A 16,926-nucleotide genomic window follows, 5' to 3' on the forward strand; every position below is an offset into this window, starting at 1 on the left:
CTGAACCAAATACAGCTTTTAATGATTTTCGATTTGGTTAGTAGTTTTATATTAGGTCGGTTTGGTTTGGAACTCTTGTAAGTGGGTGTGGAGACATGCTAGAGAAGGATTGCTTATCAAGTCCAAGCTGGATGTGGTCCTATCTCCGATGAGATTTTTGAGAATGTGTTCCCAACCCTTCCAGCGATTTGGGAGAGTTAGGCTCTTCTAAGGCTGTGGTTTTTTCTTGACAACTTCTGCAAGATAGATTTTCTTCTAAAAAAAGTCTATTCAAGCGGGATGTTATTACTAATCACGATGGGACATCCTATACTTTTTATGGAGAACATGTATAGACATCCATTAGGATTTGGCATGCTGTGATGTGGATTATCTTGTATGTTCGTAATGATAAGCTTTTCACCGATTCATCAACAAATGTGAAAGAGATGGAGGATAAAAGTATTTTTTTAGATAGAGTTGATTCCATTAAAAAAATCTAGTCGGACTCTTTATCTTTCTCTAATTGGCTTCAGAACTTTATCATGTGTCTGATTCAATAGTGGATCGAAATTTCCGCCCGACTTTCAAGTATTATGTGGTTTGTTCGTGTTTCTTGGAGACTATGGCATGCGTTTGGTTGTTCGAGTGTTTGAGATTTAGTTTGCTTCTGGTTAGGTGGTGTTTCACAGTGTGAGTAGGAGTGTAGCTTTCTTATTTCTCTACTATTAGTTGCTTTGGTTGTGACTGTAAGTAGTGATTGTAATATATATATCAAAAACGATTATAACCTCTTTTATTATTTGAGGTGACATGTATGAAACTGTATGATCAAATATGACAATGGGTGATCTTTAGTGGAGAGGAATTGAGTGTTGGACTCTCCAACATTGTTAAACCTAATTCTTAACTACTTTGTTGAGATGTCTCTTGTGATCGAATTCTCTTGTGCCCAAAATAATTATAGCTTATAATTCAATAGTTAATTTTATAATACAACTATCCAATCAATCAATTTGAAAGAGAACAATGGGTATCAAGAAGAAATAGCTAGAGTAATTAATGAGTATTTTAAGAAATTAATCCGAACCCATTCATTTTCATTTAAGGGTTATAACATTTTAAAACTAAATATAAAGCTCCCTAAACCAAACTGCTTCTTATTTCATTCATAATCTAAATGGTCCCTCTTGAATAGTTTTAAAATCATCTCAAGGTTGAAATTGGAGAATGGTCCCCTCAACTCATCATTCCTCCTTCTCTCTTTTATTATTTCTGCAAAGTTCAAATATGTGTGTCTCATTAAAAGAAACAAAACCCTCTCATGTCTCACAATTTCCGTCTTGTTTCCGCCATGTGAATGATTGATTACACATGTTAGATGTCAGAATCTCAGCATATTTGGAATTTTCCATGCATCCATATTCGTTGAAACTGTTCTTTGGTACTGCTAATAATAACGTTAATGATCCAAATTATAAGCTCCATATTCAGTAGTATAAAGAAAAAGTTTCAAAAGAGAACAATAAAGAAACAAGTGAAAGAATTTAATCATTATTCTTTTGTTGCATGTAGATTTAATCAATTTTTAATAAATAAATTTGAAGAATAGTCTATAATTTAAATTAAATTGTAAAAGAGTTTTATTTGACAGATTTATTTAATAAAACTAAATCTTTTGGAACAAGAAACATTATAAAAATATTAACGCATGAAAATAAAATCTGTTTGAAATAAAATGATTTATACATGTGTTTGAGATTGAACACTAAAATGAATAAAAATGATCTTTTGATTTGAGTCAATGACAAAATAAATGATTTTTTAGATTTTGGACATTTGTTTCGAGTTAGTGATTCGAGTTGTTAAGAGTCCCACATCGGACAATATATGGCCTGAACATGTCCTTATAAGTGGGGGCAATTCTCACCCTACAAGCCGGTTTTGTAGGGTTGAGTTAGGCCTAACCACACTTCTTTACATGGTATCAGAGCCTGGTTTAAGATCCGGTGGGCCACCTTCCATGGTTTCCGTTATCGGGCCACCCACCATTTATTTCCACGCTCCAGTTGTCTAGTCCTGGGCGTGAGGGGGTGTGTTAAGAGTCCCACATCGGACAATATATGGCCTGAACATGTCCTTATAAGTGGGGGCAATCCTCACCCTACAAGCCGGTTTTGTAGGGTTGAGTTAGGCCTAACCACACTTCTTTACACGAGTCACAAAATTTTATGATTTGAATTATGGGTGTGCAAAAATATGGTTAATTGAACCATATATCTAAACTGAATTGCATTGAACCAAAAAAACTTAAACCATTTAAATGGTTAATAAACTGAACCACATATTATAAACAATTCAGTTAACCAAATTTAAGTTTATAAACCGGTTTTAACTTATTTAAACTGTTTATCCTTTTCTTACAACTTTTCAAAAACTTAAAATATACCTCTCACTTTTATATATATATATATATATATATATATATATATATATATATATATATATATATATATATATATATATATATATATGCGTGCTCTGTCAGTTTTCATTTTTCAAATTGTAAATTTCTGGTTTAAATATAAGTTCTATGCTGTCTTCATTTTTCAAATTGCAAATTTCTGATTTGAATATAAGATCTATGCCTATTTAAAATAATAAGTTTATTTTTTTATTGAGCGTAGTAAAAATAATTATTGTCGTTTTTTGTTATGAATAATCAATTGCAAATGATTTCATAATCTCATATTTTACTTATCAAGTGTGACCATATACATATGCTATAAACTATAACATTATATTAATCAGTAAATACGTAAATTTTCAAAACTTTAGATTCTACAGATTTGGATTAATAAATTTCTCAAAGCTTTGGTAATCTAAATGCTAAAAAAACGTACCGAAAGAAACGAAAGAAACACAGCTCTGGATTAATGAATTTTTGTAAGTTTGTTTTTGAACCAATTTACATTATAAAACCGGTTTGTACTTATAAACTGGTTCAAAATTAGTTTATATATACAAACAGGTTTAAACCAGTTTATAACTGAATTAAAACTGTTTTTACAATTAACTGAACTTTTATTAATGTGGTTACTAAAAACTGAATTGATTCATTTATATGGTTCAGTTCAGTGCAGTTCATGAACCATGAACACCCCTAATTTGAATCACACTGACAGAGCTAAAAACTAGTTTTTAAATTGAATTAATATATGTCTAAATCGGAGGTTTTCTTTAGTCGTAACTTGAGCACCCCTGCACAAGAGGATCTAGCTAAAATCATGGGAGTCCGACACGTCTTGGGTACCGGTAATTATTTGGGTCTACCGTCTTTGATAGGCAGGAGCAAGAAGGCAACTTTTTCTTTCATCAGGGATCGTATCTGGAAGCGTATTAATTCATGGAGAGGTCGGTCTTTATCCAGAGCAGGTAAGGAAACCATGATTAAGTCTGTTCTACAAGCTATCCCGGCTTATATTATGAGTATCTTTCTTCTTCCGGATGGCGTGATCGATGAGATTGAGAAAATGATTAATTCTTTTTGGTGGGGAGGTGGTGCTAATAGTAAGGGCATTAGATGGATGTCGTGGGATAAGCTGACTTGTTTGAAGGCGGAAGGTGGATTGGGTTTTCGGGATTTTAAAGCTTTTAACATGGCAATGGTTGCTAAACAAGGTTGGTTTCTCATGTCTAATCCTCAAGCTCTCGTGTCCAGAATATTTAAAGCAAGGTATTTTCCAAGAACTTCTTTCTTCGATGCAACTCTTGGTTACAATCCCAGCTTTGTTTGGAGAGGTGTTTGGAAGGCTCGAGAGGTTCTAACATTGGGTTGTAGGTGGAGTATTGGCGATGGAAGCAATATAAAAGTCATGAATGAACCTTGGCTCCGTGGCACCCGTGAGGGATGCTTAAGTGGTCCACAAGTGCAAGGTGCGTATAATATTACAGTTAAAGATTTGTTGTTGCCTAATACTAAACAATGGAATATGAGGACTCTTCGTGATTTGTTTGATGTTACAGTTACAAAAGACATCTTGCAAGTCCCTTTAGTGGATGATGTTATGGTCGACCGTCTGGTTTGGAAGGAAGAACATCATGGTTCTTATAGTGTCAGGTCGGGGTATCGCATTTGGAGGAAGGCGAGGAAAAGAAATGGAGGGGTAGCCGTGGATGGAAATTGGAATAGCCTATGGCAGATATTCGCACCGGCTAGAGTTAAACATCTCCTTTGGAGAATTTGTAGGGAATGTCTCCCGACGAGAGTGCGACTCCGATGGCATTATGTTTCATGTGATCCAAATTGTCCGTTTTGTGATAACAACTATGAAGATGATTGGCATGTTCTTTTCGGGTGTGTGGAAGCAATTAGCTCTTGGCGGGCAGCAGGTTTGTTTAATGTCATATCCCCCCGTCTCCAATCTTTTCAGGATGCTAAATCGGTTATTATGGATATATGCAGCAAGGAAGATAGAAATATTGCTGGTAGAGTTGCGGTTATGATAGAGGGATTGTGGAAGAATAGAAATGATTGGGTTTGGAATAAAGAGAAGGAAGAAGCTACTAAACTTGGTTGGCTAGCCTTTCACAAGTGGCAAGAATGGTTCACCGCTCAACAAGTTCGCCATTATCAAGGAAATAATGAGAATCTGCTTCAGTGGAATCCGCCGCCGAGTGGTCTCTTTAAGTGTAACGTGGATGCGGGTTTTAACCGTCAGTTAGGCACAACAAACCGTGGGTGGTGTCTTCGCGATGATCATGGGGTTTTTGTTGTTGCGGGCACTGCTTGGGATGGAGGTACTTTATCTATTTTGGAAGCGGAAGCCTTAGCCCTTAAGGAAGCTATTCACGGTGTTAGTTCTCTAAACTTTGTTCATGTTATCTTTGAAAGTGACTCTCAAATGGTAGTTCATGGACTTAGGTCAGACTCCTGTGGTAACTCAGAGTTTAATGTTATTATTTCTTCTATTAAGATGTTGTTACTAGAATTTCCCCACTTTGAGGTAAAGTTTGTAAAGCGTCAAGCGAATTTGGTTGCCCATACTTTAGCCAAGGCGGCCAATTCTTGGACTCGACGCATGTTGTTTGATGAATTTCCTCCTTGTATTTCCTCTTATTTGAATAATGAAAGAAGTTAAATTTGATTTTGTCAAAAAAAAAAATTGAATTAATAAAAACTTGGTTTTCACATTTATTTATGGTGAACACTCCCGTACCCTGGATTAAATGGGTATCGATACTCTTATCCAATCAAATAAAAACATTCAATGTCACATCATCTTTTTGTTTTATTTTACTTTTAAAAAATTAAATTTTAAATCAATTTACACTAACTAAAACTTTTAAATCAATTTACACTAACTAAAACTCATGGATACCAAAGAATTTAATTTTATTTATTGATCCAATTCATGTATAACTTTGATTCGAGCCACACTTAAAATAAATTGTTATTTAAAAAAAAATGTTTATTTAAATCAAAAACTAGTATAATATGAGTCATGTATTCATTCATTTTTTGACTTAAATATTCAACTAATTAACTTGAATCATTTAACATCCACTTTTATTTTAGGGTTTGATTTATACATGCAAAATACGGTAGGGTTTGATTTATACATGCAAAATACGAGTTAATAAATTGCACTCAGCTTTAAAATATGTGCAAAGATTTAACTTAAAGAATACTCGATTAGTAAAATGATAAACAATATAACAAAACCAAAATTTTAGGAGAACAAAGCACCTTCAATCTCCCTCTTTTATTATATTTGACAACGTTTAAAACTTATTAAAATTGAGTTGACTTGAACATTACGTAAAGCATGCTCAAAACTTTCCTTTATATTGTCCGTAAAATATTGAATCATATCATAATTGTATAAAATGACATAAATTATACATTAGACTAATTTAACAAAGAAATAAATTATAGACACATATATAATGAGGTAACAAAAGAGGTTCTAACGAAATTATCTCAAATTGCCAAAACAAAACAAAATTATGATGTAGTTTATTTGACAGGAATAAAATACTTCTTTTTTCAAAATCTAAATGGTCCCCTCTTCAATAGTTTTAAAGTTATCACGTAAGATTGAAAGGAGAATGGCCCCCCATTTATCTCATTTCCCCATTCCTCCTCTCTATTATTTCTCTGCAATGTGTAAATCTTGGTGTCTCATTTAAAGAAACAAAACACTCCATGCCTCACAATTTCCGTCTTGTTTCCACCACAGGGAGTAACACTTGAACCCTTTGTGAATGATTACATATGTCAGAACCTCACCATGATTGGAATTTTCCATGTTTTTTGAAACTGTTATTCGGTATTAGTAATAATAGTGATTGAAATTATAAGCTCAATAGTCAGTATAAAGAAAAAGTTCAAAAAGAGAAACAATAAAAAAGAGTGACTAGTTAGGTATTTTAGAGGTCATTTTTGTCATTACATTCTTCAATATAATTTCTTTCCAAATTCCATATCATCTATTTAAATAAAATGCAAAATCATGTCGTCATAGTGACGGTAGAGAATCCAGTTCAAAATAAAGAGTGCAAATGAAGCTATATAATGACAACAATCATTATTAAAGATCACAGTCAAGTAGCAGACTAAGGAGTAGGAGAAGAGGTATAAAATTTGAGATTTAATTAGGTTATATAATATTAAGTATTATTGAGTTTTAGTTTTTAAAAATTATTTTATAAATTAATTTTAAAAAATATTGTTCCGTTAAACCATCCCAAGTGATAGTTGTGCATGAATATTAAATATAGAAGTGTGAATTCAAATCTGCGACATCTCATTTATTCATCTTTAATAGACGAATTTCAGCCACAAAGTTAGTTGACTAAAAAAATAGTTTGAAGAAAAAAAGAAAAGAAAATATATTTGATAAATGAAAAAAAATCTAGTGTCTTAATAAAACAACTGCATTGGCTAATGTACGTATTTTTTTCTCTGAGAATGTGAGATATCTTGATTATAAAAAATTATATTGTGTGTAAAGTATTCTTCTATTTAATTAAAAGATGTCAAATGACCATATTTAAATTAGAAAATTCGTTAAGGGTCTATTTGGTTCAAATGAGGGAGAGGGGAGATTTTAATAGAGGGAAGAAGGGAAGGGAAGGGCAGGGGAGGGTTTTTTTTTTAATTATATGTATGTTGCTTCAAACGAGGGAGGGGAGGGGGAGGGAGGGAGGGATTTTGGTTAAAAATATGTTTGGTTTACGAGGGGAGGAATTTTATTAATAATTTACATTTTTATCCTTATGATTTTATATAAGTGAATGATATTAAAAAGTGAAAATTTTATAAATAATTTTTTGGAAGTAATATTTGTAACATTGAGTGATTAAAAATTTATAACCTATGACATAACGTTAAAAAAATTGATTACACTTGATAAATATTATAATTATCGACACAATAATCAAAGTATTGATAACAACTTTTGAATACATAAAATAGCTTATTATTAAAAATATATATACATAATATATTTTATATATATATAAATAATAAACAAAACAATTTTTAAAATTTTATATAAAAAATATATATAATAGAATACATAACAAAATTTAAAAAAAATAAATAAATAAACATAAAAATAAAAATTACAATTACAGTGATTACAATTTTTACTAAATAATAATAATAATTTAAAGGTAAAGAATAATTATAATAAGTTGAAAGAAACAATAGAGAAAAATCACAAAAAAAAGAAACAAAAAGACAAAAGAAAATAATTAATTTTGAAATAATAAAATAAAACTGAGGATATTTCAATAAATATATTAATTTCTTAAATATCAACCGTTACATCCCTCTCCTGTCTAGGGGTGGCAAAACGGGCCTGACCTGGGGCAGGGTAGTTACTCAGTTAACTCAATTGTACTAGCTGCTGTTTATACAAATAATGATGGGTTCCCGCAATCATGAAGTCAGGCAGTCAATGTCCATCAAAAAGGAAAAGATGTTAAGTCAAAACCTATGAAGGAAACTTATCAAAAATCAAAAAAACATCCCGCTGACTGTAATCTCAAAAATAAACGGTTCAGGCAAAAGTTAGGGATAACGAAGTCAAAAAGGAGGTTGCTAAAAATCCTCGACAAAAGAAGACATTTCAAAAGAGGTCACTACAAATCCTCGATCAAAGCAAAAATAATTACAAAAAAGGGATGACTGCCTGTCCAAATAAACTCCCATTGCTTTATCCATCATCAAATGTCAATGTTACGACGTCAGGCTTTGCTAAAGCTTAAACACAAAGTCAACTGAGCATAGGATCGAAGGACATCACGAAGAAGGGGATGGGTATAAATAAATATTTGAGCTATTACCCTTTGTTTCTTAAACCGTGAACTAAGCCACGCTACAACCCTTGAAAGTCCTAACTGAAGCATGGTTAGTTTGAAAGCATACTGTCACAACAAAGGTATCCCGACTCCTTAAGGTTTACCACAAATGCTGAGTTGGTATTTTTTTTTTTACAAACACCACGTTTTTACAAATATCACGCTTTTACGTCTCATGTTTTAATGTTTTTCAAAAACTCAAGACAGACGTATGCATTGCATCTCATGAATTCATTATTAAACATATTCTGCTACATAATTTCAAATGTTAGCAACAGAAAGAATTTGCACAGGGTACAACTAATGACTGAAAGTTATCCCGACAGGCAAGATTACTCCGAGAAGCAATGTCTCCTACGTATACAAGGGGCATGGCACACTTTGCCCAATCAATCTGGGGAAATCAAGTCAAGATTCGAAGAATCTCTCAAATGCCAAACAGTCAAAGGCATACATCCCAAGTGGATTTCAAACTATTTCCCGATCAATCTGAGGAAATCAAGTCAAGATTCTGAGAATCTCTCAAGGGTGCCAAAACAATCAGGGGCATGCATCCAAGTATATCAGGGGCAAAACATCTCATAAAGTCCTCGCGAGACGAATCTTTCCAAAGTTCCTACTAGCAGGGGCAAATCTATGAAAGTCCAGTTTGACATCTTGATCAATACTCAGTGATGTGTCCTAATCAAATCCAGGAATGTAGTTACTATAATACTGGGGGCGACTTTCAAGACACCCATGTCTCCCCACAGAGCCGGGTTCACAAGATCATATCCCCACAGAGTAATCATTAAGAAGATATCTTCAAATTCTCTCGTCCCGACAAAGACATGGCTCCCCAACAGAGTTTACATCTTGAACACTACCGATTCTCCAACACTTTGATCTTCTCCAACATGGTTTACTAATATCTTTTATCCCCAGTCAGGGTACATCAAATTACTATTCATCCCCAAGCAGAAATCATAAATCCTCGGCTGAGCATCTCCAAGATAAGATCAAACATCAAAATCGCAATAACATGGAGATCTATCTTCTCAATCAAGATGCTCCGAATAACATAAATCATAGTCATGCATCATATATTGCATACATTACCTCATATGTTCGTTCCTCATTTATTTTGAGGAACTCGTCACATAATACATGCATCATAAACATTGCATAAAACTAACATCGTTACAAAGTGAATATTATCTTACATGTACATTACAAAGATAGTCAACGCAATGATTCAAATCTTAAATCCATTCAAAGGCAAAGTCTAACGCACGACTCTTTCTGATAACAAATTGGATCCGGTCTAACGCCCGATCCATCCTTCAGCCTAACGCACGACTTTCCAGACATCTACGGATGCAATTGGATCTGGTCTAACGCACGACTCATCCTTCATCCTAACGCACGGCTTTCTAGACATCTACGGATGCAATTGGATCTGGTCTAACGCACGACTCATCCTTCAGCCTAACGCACGGCTTTCCAGACATCTACGGATGCAATTGGATCCGGTCTAACGCACGACTCGTCCTTCAGCCTAACGCACGGATTTCCAGACATCTACGGATGCAATTGGATCTGGTCTAACGCACGACTCATCCTTCAGCCTAACGCACGGCTTTCCAGACATCTACGGATGCAATTGGACCCGATCTAACGCACGACTCGTCCTTCAGCCAAACACACGGCTTTCCAGACATCTACTAATGCAAATTGGATTCAGTCTAACGCACGACCCAACCTTCAGCCTAACGCACGGCTTTCCAGACATCTACCGATGCAAATTGGATTCGGTCTAACGCACGACCCATCCTCCAGTCTAACGTACGACTCATCCTAAGTATATTCTTCAGATACGGTCTAACGTATGACATATTCTAACTCTCAAGTCTATCAAACTGGATGGCATCTTTAAGCCCATCTCTATCAAGTCTCTCAACATCCGGATAGCATCTTTAAGCCCATCTTCGAAAAGGTCCCTATGTCATCAAGGGCAAATTTCTTGGTATTCTAGTGTTCAATCCTCTTCCACCTTCAAATTCCAACAGGCACACATGCCAATCTACATCTTCAGGTTTAAGAAGATTGAACAGGGGCAGCTGTCATACCCCAAAATTTGCCCATCTCATTTCCCTATTCAAGCTCATACTAAAGTTCAAGACTCAAAGGCATACTCTCCTAAACAATGAACTCCTGAACTAAGGTTTTGTTTTCCCTGAAGAAAGTCAATGAATCAAAGGCTCAAATACATCTCATATGGCTTATGATGTTTCAAATTATCTCCATGACAAAATTCAGGCTCTAATTCAAAGGATTGGTCACTCAATTGCTTAGAAAGTCAACAGTCGATTAATTTGGCCTAAAAGTCAACTATGGTCAAAGTACAGTCAAAACTCCTGATTTTTTGTCAACATCCTTATTTTGAAGTATCATTCACCATTTGATCAAGAATTGATCATGGTTCATCAAGAAAAGATCAGAAATTGATAAATTCAAAAGTTTCTAAGTCAGGGTTTTCATAGGAGAAAGTCAACTGAACTTTGACCAGCCATAACTCCTACAGGGAACATCATAAATTTCCCATCAAAAGCTCAATTTGAAGGAAATTGAATTCTCTACAACTTTGTCTCTTACATGCCAAGTCTAAAAATGCTTCATTTGAGAGATATGGATCAAAAGATTATAGGTCCTTTTTGAAAGTCAACCAAAAGCAGTTTTTTGTCAAAGACCATATCATCAAGATAAAATCCTCAAATAGAAAAAAGCTTCCAAAGTGGCTTATAGATGATATCTTGAGGTTTTCAAAAAGTCCTAGGGAGATATGCCTTGTCAAAGTTGGATCATTTTAAGGGAAGAAATGTGAAAGAATATGGTCCAAAATGAAATTCCTTGCAAATAAACCCAATCTTTTTTGGCCCAATCTTGTTACTCAAGTTATCTAGAAGATCCAATCCACTTGCCACAAATTTTTGAATTTTATTTGATTTTTTAGGGATTTTATTCATTTAAAAAAAAGCAATATAATTCATATAAATCAAAGAAGAAATCAAATATTTGATTTAGCAAGGCATTCTAAGTATATCCAATCACCATTTAAGCCACATATTGAAATCAAATCCATGGAGATTGAAATTGGTGAAGAAAGATGCAAATGGACCAATTTGGAAAGATTGTATAACCAATTTCAATCAAGTTTCAATGAAATCTTAATTATTGGAATTACATGATTTCTCTCCCATTCTGTTGACCTAATGCAATCTATATAAGTAGCTGAATGTATCCAGAGCCAAGGGACGAATTTTCATAAGGATTGGAGTCACAAAGAACTCGTGCCAAGCTCAAGAAATTCAAGAGAAAAATTCAACTCGGTTTCCAATTTGCGGACGAATTCAGGGCGTTTGGAGGAGTGAATCAGCTTCCTTGGTACTCCTTGAAGCAGTTTGGGTCACCATCAAGGTTTCATACTCTCATAAACACGCCCACATTAGTCACGGTTTGCCTTAATATTTCCAAATTCGATTATGATCATACACTCATTATAAATAACATGTGAATATATATTCTTGATCGTGAAGGTGTTTAGAAGCTTTCTGTGCCGTTTAATTTGTGTTTAGTTGCAGATTGAAGGTTGCACCATTGTTAGGTTTTTAGAGTTTCAAATTAGGAACTCTGGAATTCGTAAGAATTGGTCAAAACTGAGGCCTCCATCGGGTTCAAAGGCTTGATTATGATCGACCTGGGTAATCTTTTGGGATTTATTGATGAATATTTGTAGGTTTTGAGTTTGGAAGTCTATGGCTACACAAGAAAAGCGTTGCCAAAGAGTTCACGTTTTTTTTTTTCCAAAAATTCTCGTGAGGAAGAAGAAGCCACACGCGCTAAGTTTTCTTTTCAAATTTTGGGTCATTTGAATTTCATATATATTTACATTTGTTCATTCCATTAACGATTGACAGCCATGGCTCAGTTGGCAAAACGCATTGTTGGTGAGGCAAGTGACGTAGGTTCGAATCCTTGCTCTCAACATTCTTTTTTAATACAATTAACAATGACAGATTACATGCGCTACAGACCCCAGGGTGCACCATATGTCTTCAGCGTCCAGCAATTAGATCACCAGCGTTACAGATCCGACGCCTATCAGAACGCAGGAGTATCATGTACCCTCACAGGCTCGACACACCCAATCGCAGCAGTTAAGTTTTCTTTTCTCTATTTCTTTTTAATATTTTGGGTTTTTCTTTTTTCTTTCTAATTTATTTTTATTCACTTATTTATTTTCATAAAACTGCTTTTTCTTCATAAGAGTTTTACACTATTTATTTATTTTAATCGAAAATTCGATTTTCTTTATAATTCTTTAAATTTTAATTTTATCTGTTTATATATTTAAATAATTAAAATATCAGGCTTAACCCTATAACTGTTAGATTTTATTTTGGTTTATCTATTCAATCGAACCTTCGGTTCCATGAACCTTTGAGGGTTTGTTTAATATTATTTTATATTTTGTTTGCCTTTTGGGCTAAAATAGGGTTCGTATCAATAGCCGATGACTCTGTCCTACACTGAAAAACTTTCTCTTTTCTTTGTGCAGCTTCAGGGTTAGTACCAGGATTTCCTCCGACTACGAACCTTATCAGATCAAAGCTAAGTCCCCGATTCTATTTCATTTTACATTTATTTTTGCCTTTTCTTTTTGCCTTTAATTGAATTTAATTATTTTTGCCTTTTAATTTCAATTATTTATGTTGCCTTTCTGATCAATGAGCTGGTGTCGCGGGGAAAAATCGTATCTTTTTCGGGATGAGACACCTGATGCCTTCTTTGGGCTCGAGTGCTCAAAAAATGATTTTTCTTTTGTTTCGACCAAACTTTTTATTGTTTCCAAAGTAGGAAAAGGAAAAAAGCTGCAATAACCTTAAAAGTGGGGGGAGAGATTCCGGGTAAGAGGGTTGGTTATACGAAGGGAAGGTATTAGCACCCAACGTATCTATAGTACTCTATAGGCTTCTTTGTTGTTTTTGTTTCATTCTATGTTATGGTGGAGGTTCTGTTGTGAAATAGGTGGGACCTAAGGTGTTTGTTTGATTATGCTCGCAAAGATCATCGCGATCCTCTGCAAACATATCCCTTAGAGGGAATCAGAGCATCTGTAGCTCGGGGTCTAAGGGTGCTAAGGTTTGAGTGGTTTGGGGGAGAAGTTTTGCTCGCCAAGGATACGACCTTGTGCCTACGTATTCTCAAAGGGATGTTGAGAAAGTCAGAGCAATCGTAGTTCCCACTTATGCTAGTGGAAGCAAAGGAAAAGAGACAAATGTCATCTAAATGTTCGATGTATCTAATCTATATCATCACATACATCTGTTTGATTTTGTTTGAAAATCTTTTCATTATAAGCCCTGGGCCATGCCACTTATGGTGCTTAGAATTATAAAGATGTTTTTTAGCCAGCCTTGTGGCAAAAACTTTCAATGAAGTCAGCCTTGTGACAAAAAGTTTTGATTAATCAGCCAGCCTTGTGGCAAAAGTTTCAATGAAGTCAGCCTTGTGACAAAAACTTTGATTAATCAGCCAGTATGGTGGCAAAAAGGTTTGATTGATTAGCCAGCCTTGTGGCAAAAAAGTTAAGTTGATTGATTGATAGATTGTTTGTGATGATATAGAAGAGATACTCCTATCATAGAGATGATAAATGTCTAATCTCCTAGGGTATTTGATTTGGATATTGGGGATGCTTATAAGAAGCCCGTGGGTCCTTGTACGAAGCCCAAGAGGAGGCTATCCGGGGGTCCTTGCATTGTAAGCCCAAGAGGAGGCTATGGGAGGGACAATCGAGGGTCCTTGCATTGTAAGCCCAAGAGGAGGCTATGGGAGGGACAAGTCGTTTGTACGAAGCCCAAGGGGAGGCATGGTATAGTTGGTTTGAGCTCTTAGAGCGATTTCACCGGGAAACCATACTCTATGTCCTAACCTAAACTAGGGAGATTCTTTGCACGAAGCCCAATAGGAGGCTATGGGGAACCTAGTGTTGTACTAAGTTGAACAAGCATATATATAACATGAACAAACACATGAACAAGTATGAACAAACATGAACAAACATGAACAAGTATGAACAATTATATATATATGACAAAGTGTGTGTATATAATGGAGTTTATGAAGGAAATATACCTGTAAGCATGATCCATTTGTATACACGGGGGCTCGGGACTTATACTCGGGGAGAGGCCCATTTGAGTTTATTCAAAAGCTATGTAAACAAGTATTTACAAAAGGGCTCGGGACTTATACCTACATGGAGGCCCATGGTATTTTTGGGAAGATTTAAAGAAAACCTTCATTTTTGATTTGTTATTCGAGGTTAAAAATCAAATTGATCGAGGTATGTACAAAAAGGTGTATGTACAATGAAATACCTAATTTCATGCAAGGGAATGGGACTTATACCTATGTGGAGGCCCATGGTATTTACAAAACATGGTTAATTGTTTTATTAACAGACGTAAGGTTTCGTCTTTTGAAAACAGTTTGAAAGTTTTGTTTTGAAAGAAGTTTTATGTTTAAAGAAAAATTGTACAAAGAAAAAAGGAATGGGTATGTACCAAAGGGGCTCGGGACTTATACCTACATGGAGGCCCATGGTATTTTGAAAATCAATTGATCAATCCAAAAAGATTTAATCAATAGTTTCTTTTGAAAAGAAAACCAAAAAGAAATGGTTTATCGTTTTGAAAAACTGTGATCGTTTGTTTTAAAACAGTTTGAAATTTTGACAGAAATCAAATTAATTAAGATAAACACAAAGATTATACTTAATTAACACCTAAATGATTAGGGTTTGATCACAAAATATTTACAAATGATTAAGTTTGAAAAATCAAATGAAAAACAATATTTAAAGTATTTTAAAAACACTTAAAAATATGTCATTTTAAACCTAATTAAAAATGTATTAAATAAATATTTTTTTGTGATTTTTTTTGGATATTCATAAAATATATGTGTTAAATAAAGAGTGTGTAAAAAATGAAGTGAAAATGAATTAGTTTGATTGGTTAATTAATGGGTTGAAGTTGTGAAGAAAATAGAGAAAAAAATAGTGATAAAAAAGAGGTTTTGGTCCCTAAGGGTGTTGAACCCACGACCTGGAGGTTGTTTCTCAAAACAAAAGCCAACTGAGCCACGCTTGTGGCTTGTAACATACACGCGTCCATTTAGTTATATTAACAAACAAGAATTTGAAATTTCTGAACCAAAAAACGCGCCAAGAACACCATCCCCATTTGAATTTGAAAATCTTCAAAACTGAACCAAATTGATCAAGTGAAGGGTGTATCTTACTCGTTTTTTCATAAGGAACATGATGGTGACCTTTAATTTCATTTATTTTCACTCTAAGGCTATCAATTTTCTGATGAACACGAAGAACCCTAATTCTATGATTCAATCTGAAATTGTGTATGATTGATGAATTATGAAATTGATTGAGGGCTATTGATCAGTGATAGTGCAGAAACAAGATGGCAACTCAATTTTTCATTTATGATGCATGTATGTATGAGTTTGAAGTTCATGAGGCTTACCTTCAAAAACGGCAAAACTGGAGATTGAATTCTTCAATAGAGGTGTTACAGATGTTGCTTCTTGATCTGGACAGCTTCAATGAACCTTATGGAAGGTGTTTGGATGCTTGGAACCACCTGAATTCATCTGAGCATGGCCATGGTACCCGATCTGCAGAAGCTTCAAGAGTGAATCGAATTTGATGATGGAGATGTTTCAGGCCATGTGTGATGGTTGGGATAGCTCACATATGGTATATGGAATGTATTTGGATGATTAGCTTGGTCAGAATTGGCCTGGAATTTATTTTGGCATGATAAGGCTAGTGTTATGCATATTTGAGAAGTGAGGTAGTGATTCTGAGTTCTTGATGTTTTTGGAAGGTTTCAATGGTTCAAACAACTTCCATATGGTATTTGGGAAGTGTTAGAAGCATCACTTTGCTTAGAACTTCAAAGGTTTAGAGGTTGAGAATTTTACCTCTTTTGAAAAACTATGAAACTTGCATTCTAAGAAAGGAAGAGAAAACCTATGTTTATGAGGTTTTGGTGTGATTTGGAGAGTGGAAATGACCTCTATTTATAGGCCAAGCTTTCTAAATACAAAGCCCTTGCAAGTGGATCAAAGAGTGATGATTTGGCTTAAGAGATAAAATGGAATCTTTACATTTAATGCAAATGGTTAAAAGTGACTTAACCATGGTTATTTTGCCAAGCTTCTTATCTCTTTCCTTTCTGATCCTAAACCAGAAAATATCTCTCAATTATTGCATTGGTGTGTCATCACTTGTGTTATAGGTCACATGGTACATAACTTTGGCAAAAATGACTTGAAATTTCAAGTGAAATGGTCACTAATGGAGAAATTCAAAGCCATAGCTACACTCCATATTTTTTCATGCTCTTGGACATTTTGGAAAGCTCATGTTACACACTTCAAAACCCTAGTTGGAAGTTTCTTCAAGACCTTTAAGGAAATGTGTGAAAAAGATCCATGAACTTTGAGAAA

The sequence above is a fragment of the Vicia villosa genome, linkage group LG6 (genome assembly GCF_029867415.1).
Source record: "Vicia villosa cultivar HV-30 ecotype Madison, WI linkage group LG6, Vvil1.0, whole genome shotgun sequence".
Taxonomy (NCBI): Eukaryota; Viridiplantae; Streptophyta; class Magnoliopsida; order Fabales; family Fabaceae; genus Vicia; species Vicia villosa.